A 19475-nucleotide genomic window follows, 5' to 3' on the forward strand; every position below is an offset into this window, starting at 1 on the left:
AATCTTATATTTTTTACCCTCTTATCTTTCTACACAGAGCCCTTCATAGCTGAGGATGGATAGTATCTGAGTGGTGAGAACCTACATGTGAGGAGAGCTGCTCTGAAGTGACTCACATGTGGATTTGCGACCTTCTGGAGTGATGGCTGGTTAGGCAGGAGGGGGAAGATCATGGAAAGGGAGGCGATAGTGTGGACTCCATTTTCTCAGTGGTAGCTTTGTGAGAGCCCACAAGCTGACAGAGGAATTGCCTTTTGTTCTCAGAATAGGGTTCTCTCTCTCCTCTGTTTCTTGCTTGCTGGCTCATGATCTACCTACTTGTAAAGATGCTTTCACAAGCTCGAAAGACTCCACAGTGTCATGGACTGTGAGGAAACTCTATTCTACCCACTTTTGCCTTACTTGGAAATTTTTACAATAATCATGATTACTTTTATAATCAGAAAAGTTACAAACAGTCCCACTGGAAAAATAAACATTTAAAAATCAGGAAAAGATGTTCAAATGTTGAAAATGCCTCTTTATTGAATTTCTAAGTCTTTATCTTTTTTGACTTCCATAACTGATAAATTATTTTAATGAATTTCTTGATATTTGTCCATCCCTCCATCCATTCATCCTTACTTTTTTGAACCAACTTGATTTTGCCATGGTGTCTTATTCTTTTAATGTACTGCCTGATTCAATTTACTAGTAATTTGTAAATGGGATAATACATAGTTTTCTTTTCACCTGTACTGAATGCCAGAGTTTTGGTATTAGGGCTGTACTTAACTTGCTCTATAAAATAAATGAGGAAGCCTTTCATATTTTTCTGTTGCTTTTTAAAAATTTGAAATAATAAATACCATGTTTTTTTAGTGAGCTTAGTTTGTGTGAGGCACAATGATTGGAACCCAGATCTGCACATTTCCGAAGTCGTTGCTCATCCTGTTTGTCACTGCAGTATCAAAAGAGGAAGGCCAGCCTTGGAACCCTGAGTCTCTGTGGTCAGGAGTGCCTCAGGGGGCTGGACTTTTCACTCATCTTGTCCTTATCTTTTCTTAATTAAAAATTTCATTTTGAAATAATTTCAGTTACATAAACAGTAGAAAAATGATACAAAAGATTCACATATACTCTTCACCCAGATTCACCAATGGTTAATATTTTGCTACATTCGTTTTATCATTCCATCTTTATTCACATATTTTTCTGAGTTATTTGAAAGTCAGCCACATAATATATAATATCCCTTTACAATTATATACAGTATATAATATAAACATTTTAGTGTATATTTCCTTAAAAAAACAAACTAAACAAATAAAAAACAAAGTATAGATGTCACAATCAGGATATTAAGTTTGATATAAACTGTTATCTAATCTGTTTATTCAGATTTTACTAATTGTCCCAGTCGTGCCCGTTGTATCAAAAGAAAAACGTTTTCCTTCAGTTCAGGATTTAATCTGGGATCAAACATTGTATTTAGTTGTCATGTCTTTTAAATCTCTTTTAATCTGGAACAGCTCCTTAATCTTACGTTGTCTTTCATGACCTTGACATTTTTAGTGTACAGGCCAGTTCTACTTTATAGGATGTTCCTTAATTTGAGTGATTTTGATGTTCCCTGTGCTTAGATTTAAGGTATGTGTTTTTGACTGGGATACTGCAATGATGTGTCTTTCTAGGTGCATCATAACAAGAGGTCCTGATGCCTACTTGTCCCATCACTGATAACCAACCTAAATCATCTAGTTAACTGGTATCTGCCAGGCTTCTCCACTGTTAAGTTACTATTTTTCACTTTGTAATTAGTAAGTATTTTGTAGGGTGATACTTTGTATATAAATCCTCTTCCTTATCAAACTTTCATTTACTAATGTTAGTGTCCATCCTTCTGAAGCAACAAACTGAGACGTGCAAAGTGAATAGACTCTACCCCTTGGAGCTAAAATGAAGCCAAGAGAAAGTGAACCATTCAGTCTGTTTAGGCAGATAAGCCAAATTTTTTTTTTTTTTTTTTTAACTCACTACCTATTGTCTTTGGGTTTTGTCTTTGCAAAGGTTAATTGAAATCTAGTCATACTCTTGAGAATAGTGATTGGCTGTAGCTTGTAACCTTTGGGCTCCTATTTTGGTCACCCAGGGCTCAAGATGGGTCCACCCAGTTTATTCTGGTCATAAGTGCCCCTTGGGGCTTTGGCCGATGGCTCTGTTCTATCTTTGGCTCTTTGATCCTTTGTCTTTGCCTCTAAGATGCTGTCAGTTGGAGTCCCAACAAACTGCCTCTGTGCTGAATCACCTATAAACAAGCATTGCTTCTGGCTACAGACTCATCTTACCAGACAACTCTCTACTGAGCCCAGTTACACAGCCTATGCTATCTATGCTAAGGCTGCAGTTGTATGAGTCACACAAGTAGGTTTTAGTATGTCAGAGAGCCCAGAACTGTGTGTCATATGAAGAAATATTAAAAACACCCAGTGGTATACTTGGGCACACTGTAGCTATTGCAGGTTCTGTTCCAGACCACTGCAATAAAGCAAATATCACAGTAAAGCGAGTCACACCAATTTTTTGGTTTCCCAGTGCATATAAAAGTTATGCTTACACTATACTGTAGTCTACTAAGTGTTTTAAGCCTACTAAGTGTTAAGTCTAAAAAATGTACATACCTGAATTTAAACATATTTTATTGCTAAATAGGCTAACAATCATCTGAGCCTTCAGTGAGTCATAATCTTTTTGCTGGTGGAGGGTCTTGCCTTGATGTTGATAACTGCTGACTGACCAGGGTAGTGGTTGCTGAAAGTTGGGGTGACTGTGACAGTTTCTTAAAATAAGACAACAATGAAGTTTTCCATATCCATTAACTCTTCCTTTCATGAAGAAGAGGAAGAGTTGTCTGGAGTATTTGATGCTGTTTGATAGCATTTTACCCACAGTAGCTTCTTTAAAATTGGAGTCATCCCTCCCAAACTCTGCTGCTGCTTTATCAGCTAAGTTGATGTAATTCTAAATCCTTTGTTGTCATTTCAACAATGTTCACAGCATCTTCACTGGGAGTAGATTCATCTCAAGAAACCACTTTTTTTGCCCATCCGTAAGAAGCCACTTCCATCCGTTCAAATTTGATCATGAGATTGCGACAATTCAGTCACATCTTCAGGCTCCACTTCTAATTCTAGTTCTCTTGCTATTTTCACCACATCTGTAGTTGTTGTTACTTCCTCTGCTGAAGTCTTGAACCCCCAAAGTCATCCATGAGAGTTGGAATCAGCTTCTTCCAAACTCCTATTAATGTTGGTATTTTGACTTCTCATGAATCATGAATTTTTTTTCCTTTTTCCTTTTTTCCTCTTTATTCACAAACTGATTGTTAGTGCCAAAAAAAAAAAAAAAAAAAAAAAAACTGAGACAGATTAAGAATGCAACTTGGATCTTCAGTCTTCTCTTTCCAACTCAATCCTGGAATATTCATAATATTCTAGCCATCGGGTTCTCTCCTTTCCTTTTTGTCTTCAAAGTCCTTTCCAAAAGGAAACATACTGCCTAGCATTCTATATTATTCCTAATTTCCAGGTGGAAAAATGAGACAGTGACATCTAAAAACATTGGAGAGGCTGGACACAGTGGCTTATGCCTGTAATTCTAGCACTTTGGGAGGCCAAGGAAGGAGGATCCCTTGAGCCCAGGAGTTCAGGACCAGCCTGGACAACACAGTGAGACTCTGTCTCTACAAAAAAAAAAAAAAAAAAAATTAGCTGGATATGGTGGCATACACTTGTAGTTCCAACTATTCAGGAGGCTGAGGTGGGAGGACCAATTACACCTGGGAGGTCAAGGCTGCAGTGAGCCGTGATCATACCACTGCACTCCAGCCTCAGTGACAGAGTGAGACGCCATTTCAAAACAACAACAAACACACACACACATTGCAGACTGTATTTTTAAAAACAAGGCAATAATTCAGGCTTTTCTTGCTTTAATTCTCTCTATATTACCACAGTAAAATGTTTAACAAAGTCCAAGAGATTACTGATACACAATAACAACCTAAGACTTTACATTAATGGAGCTATCAGTATTAACCTAATCAGTGAAATAACTAGAAAAGCATCAAATGTAAGGAGTGATTTGCTATTCTATTTATATAGTATTGAAACTGTCATAACATTTACACACCCAGAAAGTTTGAGGTAATATTGAATAATAATTGATAACTCTGAAATACTGCAATATCGTGAAGGATCTTCTAAATGACCAAAAACAGATGAAATTTTGTTTGGTATAATTTCAGTGAAGTTTTTTTTTTTTTTACACAGAACTATATATATTTTTAAATTAGTAATCCACATAAGTTATACACAAAATTAAGTGACTAGATTGTTCAGTAAAACTCTACACTGCTTTCTTATTATGGACTAATTAGCTTATAATTCACTGTCACTTTTAGGAAGTTCTAGTCTATAGACATGTTCAAATTGTTTGGTCTTATTAGTTTCATTAGCAAAAACCACCACTTCTTTTATATTTAATTCTTTTGAATATCATCTTTAAAGACCTTACTTGAATTTTGTCAGAGTAAATCACACCTTAACCCTCCAGTTTCTAGTCTGTGAGTTTCAGGTCAGTGTAAGCTAGCACACGGACCTCTCCATGAATTTTCCACAACTTTAACACTTTCCACAAAGTGTCATGTCCTTCTCTAGGCTTTTGGTAGAATCTGAAGTTAATAATGGCATGTGATGTTCCTTAGCATAATCTACCAAAAAGTGATGATCTCCTTGAAAGAAAAGTCATGGGCTGCAATCACACATCTGAGTTGACAGACATCCACATCAACTCTACATAAAAAGAAAAGGGGTGGGACATTAGCGGCTCACACCTATAATCCCAGCACTTTGGGAGGCTGAGGCAAGTGGATTGCTTGAGCTCAGGAGTTTGAGACCAGCCTGGGCAGCATAGCAGGACCCCGGTCTTTACAAAAAATACAAAAATTATCTGGGTGTGGGGGTGTGCACCTGTAGTCCCAGCTGCTCGGGAGGCTGAGGTGGGAGGATCACTTGAACCCAGGAGGCAAACGTTGCAGTGAGCTGAAATTACACCACTGCACTCCAGCCTGGGCACTAGAGTGAGAACCTGTCTTCAAAAAAAAGAAAAAAAAAAAAAAAAAGAAAAGGTTTGTGTCTTCTGGAGTATAAATATCCACTTTTAAGAAATTCAAACAGATCCCAACATAAACGTCTTCAAACTTAATGGGTTTTACATGACTCATCATTTATAGATCCTTGGCACCAAACCTCTGGACATTTTATAACCCAACACACTGCAGTATGGAGGGAACACCATGAAAGGATACTTCTGGTATAAAATATGGGGTTTTTGGTGAAATCCTCTGTAGGAATAATTGTTACTTAGAGGATAACCTGTGAAAAACTTCTCTGGTTTCAGTTTAAAAGATACTTTACTAAATTTCAAATATCAATGGAAACATCAGTGTCTATATTCATGATGTACTTGGCATTGGGGCAAAACTCAGTTACCCACCTGAATGCCATAATGGTTTTCAAGGTCATGTTATTATATGTATCCAAAACATCTGGTTGCATTATGTCACCATAAAGACGGTGTTCACCCGCTAAGCACAGTGCTAATGTTTTGTCTTCCCTTTCAGACATAACGTAAGAATCTCTTATCTCCACCAACACTTTTTTTTCATCTCAAGTAACTCCAATGGCCTGTCTGGCTTTCATATTTGAGGGATGGGAGGTTACTGGGATGACGAGAAATGGTTGGTTAGTTGGTTGATTTTGAGACCAGATCTCACTCTGTTGCCCAGGCTGGAGTACAGTGTGGCATGATCATGGCTCACTGCAGCCTTGACCTTCTGGGCTCAAGCGATCCTCCCAGCGAGTAGCTGGGACTAGCGCATGCCACCATGCCTGACTGTTTAAAAAAGAAATTTTTTTTTTTGGTAGAGATGGAGTCTCCCTCTGTTGCCCAGACTGGTCTCGAACTCCTGAGCTCAAGTGATCCTCCTGCCTTAGCCTCCCAAAGTGTTGTGCTTACAGGCATGAGCCATTGCACTGGGTCCAGAAATGGGTTTTGATGAGAGCAATTTGAATGCTCTCAAAATGCAAAGTGAAGGTATTGTCTGTAAATTGTCTCATACTCCAGAAGCACATCCAGTTTACATGTTCTGTCACATTGTAGTGGGGAAGGCTGAGGTAACACATCACAAGGAAACTCAGGAGTGATAGCAACAGGGGAACCCATGTGAGGGATCCTAGTGACATTCTATGCGGAAGGGCTGTCCAGGGAGCTGGGGCTGTCCAGAGAGCCGGAGCCATCCGTAGCAGCTCAGAAGCATGCGAGCTGCAGGTTCTTCCTCTTGATTAATTTCTTGTCAATGAAATACTTTCAGTTTCACTAGTTGAACATTTAGCAGTGTGTAGTTTTCAGAAATAATGCCACCAAAAAAAAGAGAATCTCAGATTGGCTTAAAATTCTACTATAAACTCCTTATAAAACACACACCTGTAGAATTTCAGATGAGATTAAAGCACTAGCTAAAATTTTTTGTTGTTTTCTGTGTTCCATGCTTTAAGTAAAACACTCAGATTTGCTGTGAACACTATGAAAACAGAAAAAAAAAAGACACAATTTGGTAATACTTCCCTTCATAGTAGCTTTTCCTAACAAAACAGCCACCTCCTAAACACAGGCACTGGTAGCACCCTCACCTTCTACTCCCTCACGACCATGGCAAAAACCCCCAGCCACTCCTGGGGGTGACAGAAGGCAGAGAGTGCACCCTGGGACAAGGCAAGGTGGCCAACATACAGCTTCAGCCTGGGCTCACCACCACATACCCAAGCATTCTTCTGCATCGCCCACAGCCCCACCAGGGTCCTTCTCCAGCACTCACCTGAGCAGGGAACTGCTAGTCACAGAGGCCCACTGCCTGAGGTTTGGTGGCTCAGCTCCTGCCATGCTCCAGAAAAGCATGAATGGTCTTAGTGATATCTAAGATGGTGAGTCCTTTCCAGAAGGTTTTAAATGTACTTTGCCCAGGTCCATCAGAGGAATCTCTATCTGTGGCAGCTATTGCCTTATGAAATGTATTTCTTAAATAATAATACTTGAAAGTCAAAATTCCCCGGGCATGGTGGCCCACACCTGTAATTCCAGCACTTTGGGAGGCGAAGGCAGGTGGATCACCTAAGGTCAGGAGTTCGAGACCAGCCTGGCCAATGTGGCGAAACCCTGTCTCTAGTAAAAATACAAAAACTAGCTGGGCGTGGTGGCAGGTGCCTGTAATCCCAGCTACTGGGGAGGCTGAGGTGGGGAGAATTGCTTGAACCCAGGAGGCCAAGGTCGCAGTGAGCCAAGATCGCACCACTGCACTCCAGCCTGGGCAACAGAGTGAGACTGTCTTGAAAAAAAAAAAAAAAAAGACAGTCAAAATTACTCCTTGATCCATGAGCTACAGAATGTATGTTGTGTTGGCAGGCATGAAAACATTAATCTCCTTGTGCATCTCCATCAGAGCTCTTGGATGACTAGGTGCATTGTCAAGGAGCAGTAATATTTTGCAAGGATTTTTTTTTTTCCTGAGTAGTAAGTCTGCAGTGGGCTTAAATTATTCAGTTAACCATTCTGTAAACAGATGTGCTGTCATCCAGGCCTTCTTGTTCCATTTATAGAGCACAGGCAGAATAGATTTAGCATAACTCTTAAGTGCCCTAGGATTTTCAGTCTGGCCAATGAGCATTGGCTTTAACCTAAAGTCGCCAGGTGCATTAGTTCCTAACAAGAGCGTCAGCCTGACCTTCGCAGGTTTGAAGCCAGGCACTGACTTCTCCTCTCTATCTATGAAAGTATTAGATGGCATCTTCTTCCAATATAAGGCTTTTCATCTCCATTGAGAATCTGTTGTTTAGTGAAGCCACCTTCATCAATGGTCTTCTCTAGATCTTATGGATAACTTGCTACAACTACATCAGCACTTGCTGCCTCACCTTGCACTTTTATGTAATAGAGATGACTTCTTGTCTTAAACCTCATGAACCAACCTCTGCTGGCTTCAAACTTCTTCTGGAGCTTTCTTACCTCCCCAGCCTTCATAGAATTGAGGAGAGTTAGTAGTACCTAGCTCTAGATTAGACTTTGGCTTAAGGGAGTGTTTTGGCTGGTTTGTTCTTATATCCAGCACACTGAAACTTTATCCATATCATTCATGTAGCACTTCAAATTTCCTTCAAGAGGCTGGGTGCGGTGGCTCACGCCTGTAATCCCAACACTTTGGGAGGCCAAGGTGGACGGATCACTTGAGGTCAGGAGTTCGAGACCAGCCTAGCCAACTTGGTGAAACCCCATCTCTACTAAAAATACAAAAACAACTAGCCAGGTGTGGCGGTGCGTGCCTGTAATCCCAGCTACTCAGGAGGCTGAGGCAGGAGAATCACTTGAACCTGGGAAGCAGAGGTTGCAGTGAGCCAAGATCACACCGCTGCACTCCAGCCTGGGCAACAGAGTGAAACTCCATCTCAAAAACAAACAAAACAAAACAAAAAAGAAACAAAATCCTAGCTTTTTCCATGCTGATAGTGCTCACGCAAACATGGTGAACGTTCCTAAAACCTGCTGGACTTTTGTAAGAAGTGTGGCAAGCACCAACCCCACAAAGTGACACAGTAAAGAAGGGCAAGGATTCTCTGTATGCCCAGGGAAAGCGGCGTTATGACAGGAAGCAGAGTGGCTGTAGTGGGCAAACTAAGCCGATTTTCCGGAAAAAGGCTAAAACTACAAAGAAGATTGTGCTAAGGTTTGAGTGTGTTGAGCCCAACTGCAGGTCTAAGAGAATGCTGGCTATTAAAAGAGGCAAGCATTCTGAACTGGGAGGAGATAAGAAGAGAAAGGGCTAAGTGATCCAGTTCTAAGTGTTACCTTTTCTTTTATTATGAAGACAATAAAATCTTGAGTTTATATTCACTTAAAAAAAAAATTCCTTCAAGAACATTTTCTTTGCATTCACAACCTGGCTAACTGTTTGGTACAAGAGGCCTCACTTTCGGCCTGTGGTAATTAGACATAGTAGTGTTCTATTTCTTCAGTAGCCACATTCCTGGCAGTAGTAACCATGAAAACATGGCTCTCTGTTATGGTATTACCACACATCTCTGTCATGTGGTTAAGTATAAAGCATTGAATTGTAAATCATTTATTTTGAAATTCATTCATATAAATAAATAAGTTCAAAGTTATCCTCACGATAACATGACTGTCCTTCAAATTTCGATAAGTTTTCTTGAGTTGCAAAGAATGATGTGGAGTTACAGCTCTTACCCTAAGGGGCTACACACGGTCCACAGGATCCTCCTACTTGAACTAGAGCCCTTATGTGGGCACCAGATGTCCATGGGCATATGTCTTATTTTTGAATGTCTTTGGATGTATGTGTTATGGTGGAGACAGTTGAACAATTGTGCTAAAACCTAGCTTTGAATTTAGAGATATACCACTACCTCCCCTCCCCTTCCCAAAGAAAAATTTGGGGGCAGTAGAAATTGCTCACAAAAGCAGATTCCAACTTGTATCTTAGGAGAGACCCTGTCCCCTCCCTCAGTCTTTTTATTCTTTCTCGTTTTTATTAATGAGTTCTTATACTTTTGATTTACTGTTGAATTAAAAGCAATACATTAAAATGGAGCAGGACACCAACCTGACAGTAGTGAACAATGGCAAGAGCCGCTAAGGTCAAAGACAGCAATGTGAAAGCTGGCAGAGGAGTTAAAAGGATTACAGTCTGGAGCTACCTAATGAGTGAGGGAAGTAGCATTGCACACTCTAGTAGCCTCTGAGGCATCCCAGCATTGAGTGAGAAACAGGTAATAAATGTTTGTGATGATTTCTCCAGTTAACTAGAAAAGGTGGAATTTTATCCAGTGTACAGTTTGGAGCATTGAGATGTAAATAGTAGCTTATCTTGACAACTTTTACTGCAACTAATTCACATTAATTATAAATATTTAGAAACATGAAAGAAAAAATATATAAAACAACTCATATCACCCATAGATTTAATTAGTTGTAGCACATTAGTATGGTATTTAGCTCTTCAGCCCTTTTCTATGTATAAAGATAGTATATAATAAGATATATTTGCATATTATATAAAATACATGTTATATAATATATATACCAAATTTATGTGTGAGAACATGAAGCCTGCTTTTTTATTTTTAAAAAAATTTACTTGTGGTAAAAATACACAATAAAAAGTATACCCTCTTAACCATTTTGTAAAGCCTGTTTTTTTAAACTCAATAATATGTTGTGAACATTTTTCCATATCACTGAGTATAGATGTTTATTTTAAGGCTGCATGGATATACCATAATCTAGTTAGTCAGTTTCCTAGTGCTAAATATTTAGGTTTCCAACTTTGGTTATTAACACTGCATAAAGCATCTTTAAATATACATACTTCTACATTTCATCAGAGTCCCAAAATAATTGTTGGATCAATGGATGTCTACTTTCTGAATGCTTCCAATGTATATGATTGAAGCACACTTCTGTTTCACTATATTCTTGCCAATATTTGATGTTATAATTCTTTTAAATTAATGTTTATGTAATTTAGTCTTTAATACTAAAAATACAAACAGCAGTAGAAACTAAAGTCAATGAGAAAATGCATTTTAGGGAATGTGATGCCTAAAGTTATTCAGGCTTATAAACTAGCAAACCACTGGTTCTGTAAGAGAAGAACTTAACACAGTAACTGTTCAGTACACAGGCATGATGAGCCTTAAGACACTCACTTGTTCATGGAGTGTACAAAATTCATATAAGTCTTCATGAATGTGAAGAAATGCCTCATAATTTGAAGAAGAGATGTTAAATGAGTCCAATTATCATAAGCCAAATCTGTGAATCTCAGGGTAGAACTGTGAATCTCAGGGTAGAACTTTATTGAATTTTGTGTAACATTTTTGATGTTGAAACTTTTTTTCAGTTGCCACTAACTTTGTGGGTTTTGTTTTATTTGCCACAGAGAAGTTTCACATTTTAATGAGGAAGAAATGAATCAAATTTTTGGTTACTCTTTTCATGTTATGTTTATAGAAAACCATCTCTACCTCCAAACTTATAGTACAGTTGTAATTTTCTTTTAGCAGTTTTACAGTTTTATTTTTGACACTTAAATCAGAAGTTGCAAACATTGTTATTGAATAGGCTGCTGTTGTGGGGAGCTGTCCTGTGCATTATTAGGATGTTGGCATCCCTTGACCTCTGCCCACTTGATGCCAGCAGCACCCCTTGTCTCCCCAGTTGTGACAACCAAAAATGTCTCCAGATATTGCCAGTTGCCCTCTTTGGGCCAAAGCTACCCTCTCTTGAGAAGCAGTGGTATGATAAACCTTAAAGTGAGTTGAGGCAATACCCAGTAAGAAACACTGGCAGGACAAGAGACCTGTCATTGGCTGAGTGGAATACTCAGGTAGACCATTTCTTGAAAATTGTATTCTAGTCTAGAGATTGGAGAAACTGGGAATTTGGAGCGGTCTTCCTTTTGTTGCAGTTTTGGATTCCAAACTGCAACGAAAGATCTTGGTTCTTCTTCACTTCCTCATTAGCTCTTATTGACCTCTCTGTGGACTAGGAGAACCAGGAGAGGGTAACTGGGAGTTATTAATAAAAATGTTAGGAAAATTGTCAGCAGATGCCTTGGTGACATCTTGTTCCAACTTTCCAATTTAAGCTCCATTAAACTGGCTGTGGTCTTTGTGGTTTGAAATATAGAACAGGCCGGGCGCAGTGGCTCACGCCTGTAATCCCAGCACTTTGGGAGGCCGAGGCGGGTGGATCACGAGGTCAGGAGTTTGAGACCAGCCTGACCAAAATGGTGAAACCCCATCTCTACTAAAAATACAAAAATTAGCCAGGCGTGGTGGCGGGCGCCTGTAATCCCAGCTGCTCAGGAGGCTGAGGCAGGAGAATCGCCTGAACCTGGGAGGCAGAGGTTACAGTGAGCCAAGATCGTGCCATTGCACTCCAGCCTGGGAGACAGACCAAGACTCTGTCACAAAAAAAAAAGAAAAATATAGAACCAACTTTAACCCTGTTGGCTCCAGAATAAAGTGATTTATGAGTCTTTTATGAAGACTTCATCCTGCAACATAGTCTTATTTCTCTTTCCCTGGTTTACCATGGCTTGTAGGAATGATACTTCCATACCTTGGTGGCATATGGTAAATCTCTTGGGTACAGTCACAGTGGTGTTGATCAGTAGACCTTACTGGTTTTGATTGATCACCAGTTATTTCATGCTCCTGTTGAGCCTGGGTGCTGAACTGGGCTTCATTTTCTTCTTTGCTGTTATGACCTTTTGAGTTGAGTTCTTTCTCCACTTTGTGCCTAAATCTCCATGTTTCTAAAAGTCGTAGAGAGTGACTGTGGTGATATTTATAATGTTAACTCCTTAACTGTAGATATTCTAACTACAGTTTAAATAAATGCTCCATACAATATGGACATAGAAAATGGATTTGCCTTTTCCAATCTTACCAGTCTTTCAGAATTCATCTGAAATCTGTTCTCAAAAAACTTTCCCTAGCAATCCAGCTAACATTCATCTTTCCATAGTAGGTGCTCAATGTAGGCTTATATTTTTTCTCAATGTCTCATGTCTTATCGCTCCAATAAAGTTTGTGTTTTGGGGAGGTGGGAATGGAGATTGGAAGAGACAGTACATTTTGTTGCCATATTAAATCTCTCGTGATTTATTTCATTTGATTTTCCTACTAATTTTAAGATTGTTAGGATATACTCATTCCCATTTTACAACTGTGAAAATGGAGCTTTAGAGAAGTTGAGGCTTTTCCAGTTAGTAGATGGTTAAGCCAAAGATAGTAGGTATTGATATTGGGATTCCTAACTAGAGAAATTGTGCAAATCTAAAAATGGTTTTTGATTTGCTCCTATATCTGCAATATGCAGAATCTTAGTGTTGCCAGTTAAAGTATTGAGACATCTAAGCCTGCTATATTAAGTAAGCTGTGTACAAGGTTAGTGGGGATGGCTTATGCTGAATCACTCCTGCCCTGGCTCTGTCCTCCAGGAAGGACAGGCACTGCGGAATGGCAGTCTGGGGGTGGGTGTACCGACGGATCAAAACAGTTTCTCTGTATAGCTTTCTTGGAATGTGTGCTCTCCTCTGTTCTCAGGCATCTTTGCTAACCAGAGCCCCCAATGTCCTCTTCTCTAATCCTTAGCATTTCTGCTGTTAGGGAGAGGGCTTTGTGATAATACCAACAAAAAGTGGGTGATTTAGGGGCAGGCTCCAGTCGGCCTCTTTTTCACATTTCTGATATGTACTGAAGTGACTAGGAAGTTAATGCACCTTGTCTAGTGTGTGGAGACTGTAGAGAATGACATGATGTGCTCTGCTGGAGGAAGAGGATGATGGAGTCTTGTTTTTACCTGAGCTCATGCAGTGGTAGCGAAGCTCCCAGCTTATCTTCCTGTCTGGCTTCCATTGCCATTGTGAGCATTGCCATTGCCATAGTGAGCAGAGCCATTCAGAGGTTTTTTGACTTATTCACTGGCCTGGCAGAGCTAGCTTCTATGAATTTTTTTTTTTAATCAGAACCAGTTGGACCATGTTCTCTTTTTATTATCTTGCTTGGCTTTCTTCTGTGGAGATAAAATGGAGCTACCTTAAAGTAGGAGCTGCTCACTTCCCTGTGCCTGACTCCTACTCCAGGTGCTTTGTTATCTGTACCTGAACGCTCAAGGCAGATCATTCCTAGGGATTGCTCTCTGCTTTCAGGACACTTCCATCAGCTTTTCGGACCCAATACCCCTTTACTTTCTTTTTTTTTTTTTTTTTTGAGACGGAGTTTCGCTTTGTTGCCCAGGCTGGAGTGCAATGGCGCGATCTCAGCTCACTGCAACCTCCACCTCCCGAGTTCAAGAGATTCTCCTGTCTCAGCCTTCCAAGTAGCTGGGATTACAGGCATGCGCCACCACGCTCGGCTAATTTTTGTATTTTCAATAGAGACAGGGTTTCATCATATTGGTCATGCTGGTCTCAAACTCCTGACCTCTGGTGATCTGCCCGCCTCGGCCTCCCAAAGTGTTGGGATTACAGGCATGAGCCACTGCGCCTGGCCCCAATATTCCTTTACTTTCTTTGAGTTGCAATGTTGCATCTATTCTGTTCACAGCCCCTAGGACTCCTTTTCCTGCTGATCTTTCTAGGTCTTGACCCTCTGCCTCGTTGCTTGACCACTACCCAGCTTCAGAGTCCAATAATTATATTTTCAACTTTGTCTTGTATATGCTCCACTGCTTGGCTGGAACTCTGTTCAGTTTATTTCCTGACTTTGACCCATCTCCACGTAGTGCCACCTTGTTTCCTGATCTAAGGACTGTGCAACTCCTCTCCAGTCGGCCACATCTCTGACCAAGGGATTCAGTGAAAAGTCTGGTTTCTCACCTGAACTTTGATCTTTAACCCCAGCTGACACTAGTAATGGCCTTGTGATCAGGCTCTGAAAGAAGACTGACTTCATGTGAACCATGTGAGCATATTGTTTATATGTCTCTCAAGATGGATTCCTTCTTTTCTAAAAGGCATCTAAAAAGCAACGGAAGTTCTTTTGAAAATCGGAGGCTGCCTTTTTGGTAGCAGTTCTTTCATTTATTCTGTAGAGGATCCAGATTGAGCTCTTTATAAAATATTCTTCTACCTAATGTACTGGGATAGTCCTAACAATAGTAAACCTTGATCCACAGATCACATGTGCCATTGGATAAAAATAAATAATGCAGAGGAACTCAATAAGACCAGCCTGTTTAAAGGAGACATCATAAAAACTTCCATTAAAAAAAGCAAAAAAAAAAAAAAAAAAATCATGTAGCTGTGGTAGCAAGTATAAAACAAATGTAAGAACTGAGGAGTAACAAAATGATGCAATTAGCTCAGCGCCCACAGATGGTTTCAGATACACTCAGATGTCACAGGCATCCAGGACTAGGCCTGCTTTGATCATTTGGAGGGCAGGATTTCCGGATACCTGCATCACCTGCAGCCATCTATTGCTGAAACAAACCGTCATAACAGAGAGGGAGTTCTTAGTTAAGGGAATGGGTTTACTCTTCTTTCTTACTATAAGGGATGGGGAAACTGATGTCCATGACAAATACTGAAAGTGGAGCATGTCCTATATCAGCAAAAGTTCCCATAACTAGAGTTTTTCTGAAGGTGCAGGTGATGTCAGGTACCCACCTGATGGGCCTTACTTAGGAAAGAAGGGGGTGGAGGAGACAGGGATGAACATTTGTTAAGAGCCTCTGTGTTTGGATGTGTGCCGGGTGCTTTATGATACTGTCTCACATAATCTTCACAATAACCTCTGTGGAACAGGGGATGGTTGCTCATTTTATATGTGAGCTCAGGTCACGTTACTGTGGAGTGTTGGCTGTGGGATTTGAACCCTTATCTAAGTCCAAAGTCTTGCTCCTTAGAAATGAGGCAGGTTTGGCTGGGCATGGTAGCTCATGCCTGTAATCCCAGCACTTTGGGGAGGCTGAGGTAGGAGGATCACTTGAGGCCAGGGGTTCAAGACCAGCCTGGACAACATAGTGAGACCTTGTCTCTACAAAAAATTTAAAAAAAAGAAAGAAGAAATGAGGCCTGGCATGGTGGCCCATGCTTGTAACTCCAACATTTTGGGAGGCCAAGGCAGGAAGATCGCTTGAGCCCAGGAGTTCAAGACCAGCCTGAGCAACACAGTAAAACTCTGTCTCTACAAAAAATTTAAAAAATATTAGCTGGGCAACTGGGTGCAGTGGCTCACACCTGTAATCCCAGTACTTTGGGAGGCCGAGGCAGGCAGATCACCTGAGGTCAGGAGTTCAAGACCAGTCTGGCCAACATGGCAAAACCCAGTCTCTACTAAAAATACAAAAATTAGCTGGGCATGGTGGTGTGCCCCTGTAATCCCAGCTACTTGGGAGGCTGAGACAGGAGAATCACTTGAACCCAAGAGGTGGAGGTTGCAGTGAGCCGAGATCCTGCCACTACACCCCAGCCTGGGCAACAAGAGTGAAACGACATCTCAAAAAAAAAAAATTATATATATATATGTGTATATATATGTATATATATGTATATATGTATATATGTAAATATATACGTATATACGTAAATATATACGTATATACGTAAATATATACGTATATACGTATATACGTATATGTGTATATATACGTATATACGTATATATATGTGTGTATATATGTGTATATATATATGTGTGTGTGTGTATATATATATATATGTATATATTAGCCGAGCATGGTAGCAAGCCCCTGTAGTCCCAGCTATTTGAGAGGCTGAGATAGAAGGATTGCTGGAGCCCAGGAGGTCGAGGCTGCAGCGAGCTGTCATCATGCCACTGTACTCCAGCTTGGGCAACAGAACAAGACCCTGTCTTTAAAAAAAATAATAATAAAAAAAAAGATTTTCTTTTTTTAAAGAAAATAAATGAGGCAGGTTTGCTTTAGAAAATGAAGGCTGATGATTTGGGCAGAAAGGCAGGAGATACGGAAGAAGGACCCAGCCTCAAGTGCCTTGTTCCTTGAAGATTACTGCATATGAAAGCATGGTGCATTGGTTCTAACAGCTAGCTGCCTATTAGGCTCACCTGTGCAGATTTTAACCCCCTCCCCCAACCCCACCACCCTAAGGATTTTGAATCTCGGTAGGTTCCAGCTGGGAAACTGGAGAATTATCTTTTTAAAAACTTCCAAGGTGATTCTGATGTGCTGTTAGGATTGAGAAACTTGTCTGTGTCTAAAGAACAATGGAATGAATGTGAGCCCGGGAGTGGCCCTAGAGATAATCTTTCCAATTCTTTTGTGATATAGGAGAGAAAACGAAGGCCCAGAGATCTCAGAAGCCAGACACTCCTTCATTCAGTAGTTACCCAGCATTGACTTTGTTATTCTAGGTGATTCAGAAAATGCAAAGAAAAACACTTTCCTTGTCTTTGAAGAGTTTTTAGCCTAAGATCACATAGCTGGTTAATGCAGAGCCACAACTGGAACCCAGGTTTCCTGACATCTTTTGTGTTTTTAAGCCTTTTGAATATTGTCATTGCCAGGCTCTCTTTGAGATCCTGAAGCTCTGTAAATGGTTCCTCTTAACACTGTGGTAAGTTGCCTCCAAAGCCCATGGTTCCCTTGTGCCAAAAGTCCCCTGCCTGCCTTTCTGCCTCATTACCAGCCTGGTATTCAACCACCCACTTTGCCTTAGGTTCATAGGCCCACAGCTTTTCAGTTGACTGCTTTGTTCTCAGTTCATTTTTAAGCATCTCACCTGGAAAAGGCCTGAAAAAGCTGCATAATGATTATTTTAGAAATGCAGTGCTTAGACAAAACCTGCCACGCTGGTGGTCACCCTGATCTCTTTGCTATTCTTTTTAATGAGTTCATAATCCTCCGGTTCATCTCACAGTGTTCTTGTAGACTGCATATTTTTCGGAGTTTTTCCCAGACCCCTTGGGGCAGTGACGTGCAGAGGGCAGGGAGCACTCCCCACCAATCAGGCAGAGGGTGGTGCCAGAGGGAAGGTGGAGGGAAGAGTTGTTTGCCCAGCACTGTGCTAGGCCCATTTTTGTATATTTTTTTCTTTGGTGCTTTTCAATAGCTTTGGGGGAGAAAGTTTCCACATCTGTAAAATATGGATAATAACTGAGACTTAGAAAAGTTAAGTAACTTTCTCAAGTTTATGTAAACAAGTTTCATTGCTAGAAATCAAACCCTGGAACCTACTGACTGAAAGGTCATCCTCTTTACCTAGTACCATATGCCACATCATATGTAAAACTTTTGATCTAGTCCAAACATACTTTTTGGGTAAGTGATTCTTAAATTTGGTTTCTGGTATTTTTCAGTAGGTTTTAGAACTCAAGGCTGCTTTTAATGATGCAAGAGAGATACAGGACTTTGGACAGGACTTCAGAGAGAAGGGTAGCGTTACGTATTGGAGTCTGAGAATTGCAGTGATGGCAGGCACCAAGCTCCTAGGCCAGCCCATTGGAACCAGGGGCCAACATAACTACTGTCCCAGTCCAGTGTCAGAACTTGGAAACTCAGTGACCAAGCATAAATGTTAACCAGAGGTCCTTGGGGAGTCAGGGGTGGTGTGGGGACATGGACCTCTAGCTTAAGAATATCTCCTGGCTGGGCGCAGTGGCTCACACCTGTAGTCCCAATACTTTGGAAGGCCGGGCCAGGAAGATTACTTGAAGCCAGGGATTTGAAACCAGCCTGGGCAACAAAGTGAGACCCCATCTCTACAAAAAATAATTTAAAAAAGAATATCTCTCATTATATGTTATGCCAATTGGAGATTATAGATCTTTCCTTTTCATAGAATAGTCTCTTATAATCCTCAATTAAAGCTTGAATTTTTATGTAGTTTTTTTCGATAACACTTATCTGGACCTCAGTTTTTGAATCTACAAAATGATAATTTGGGTTTATTGTGATGAGGAAATGGGAACATGTATGTAGATGACTTTTGTTCACTGTAGACTATTCGTACAGATATGAGACAGGTATGAGACCCAGGATCCCTAAAAACAGATTGGTAAGAAAGGCATTGTAGTTGTTGGGCAAAGGGAACAGTGATTTTTAGAGTGTGGATAGCTCCAGGAGAAGGAGGGAGACCAGAGTGGGGATGCTGCATTGGAAGTGAGGTGGAAGGCTTTAGATTTCTTGGTGAATAATTGAGGTCTCTGAGTGCCTGGGGTTGAAGGTTGAGGGAGTTCAAATACTTGATGCTGACCTGGGATCTTACTGAGACCAGCCGCTGCCTGTGTATATGAGGACACCACCTTGTGCAATCTAGTTCAGTGGTGTGTCAATAAGAGCCTGACCTGACACCTAAATGTGACGTAGTGTCCCTTAGAAATCATGTCATATGATGTAACGTTTATGCTTGAGTCCTGTATTAGAATTAGTGCAACTGGGGATTGGCTTGAGTCAAGTTCCCAACTTGAAACAAGTTGGGAAACCAAGGCACCAAGAGAAAAAGTTACCCATACAAGTCTGGACTATTCAAAACTGAAGCTGAAAGCAACCTTCTGACTCTGACTTTCCTATACTTTTACCCGATTTCTTTTCTTTTATCAAAACATGGTATTACCGAGTTCCCAAGAGCGAATTATAATTAAAGTAACCACAGCGTAAAGCTCATCAACCCAGAGTCTAGGAATGAGGTGGAGAGAAGCTAGTTAGAGAAGAGGTATTATGTAATGACCTAATTATGAGGCCTGCCATCTGCTTAGGAGTCACGCCTGCCTGGTTAGGATTCCCTGATTGTGTTTTTTAAGGAAGGTGCTAGATTGTTAAAGGGGGTAGGGAGAGAAGGTAACTGTACCAGAATCATTAGGGCCTTTCTTGAA

General features: G+C 40.5%; 1 protein-coding gene and 2 pseudogenes across 24 annotated transcripts in view; 2 read left to right on the top strand and 1 right to left on the bottom strand.

Moving 5' to 3' along the window:
• Nucleotides 1-19475, top strand: part of AAK1 (AP2 associated kinase 1) — a 193654-nt gene that overhangs the window by 42846 nt on the left and 131333 nt on the right. The window lies entirely within an intron of this gene.
• On the bottom strand, nucleotides 4718-6338 carry LOC129029957 (UDP-GalNAc:beta-1,3-N-acetylgalactosaminyltransferase 1-like; annotated as a pseudogene).
• On the top strand, nucleotides 8612-9013 carry LOC129029958 (large ribosomal subunit protein eL42-like; annotated as a pseudogene).

The sequence above is a fragment of the Pongo pygmaeus genome, chromosome 12 (assembly GCF_028885625.2).
Source record: "Pongo pygmaeus isolate AG05252 chromosome 12, NHGRI_mPonPyg2-v2.0_pri, whole genome shotgun sequence".
In the NCBI taxonomy this organism is placed as follows: Eukaryota; Metazoa; Chordata; class Mammalia; order Primates; family Hominidae; genus Pongo; species Pongo pygmaeus.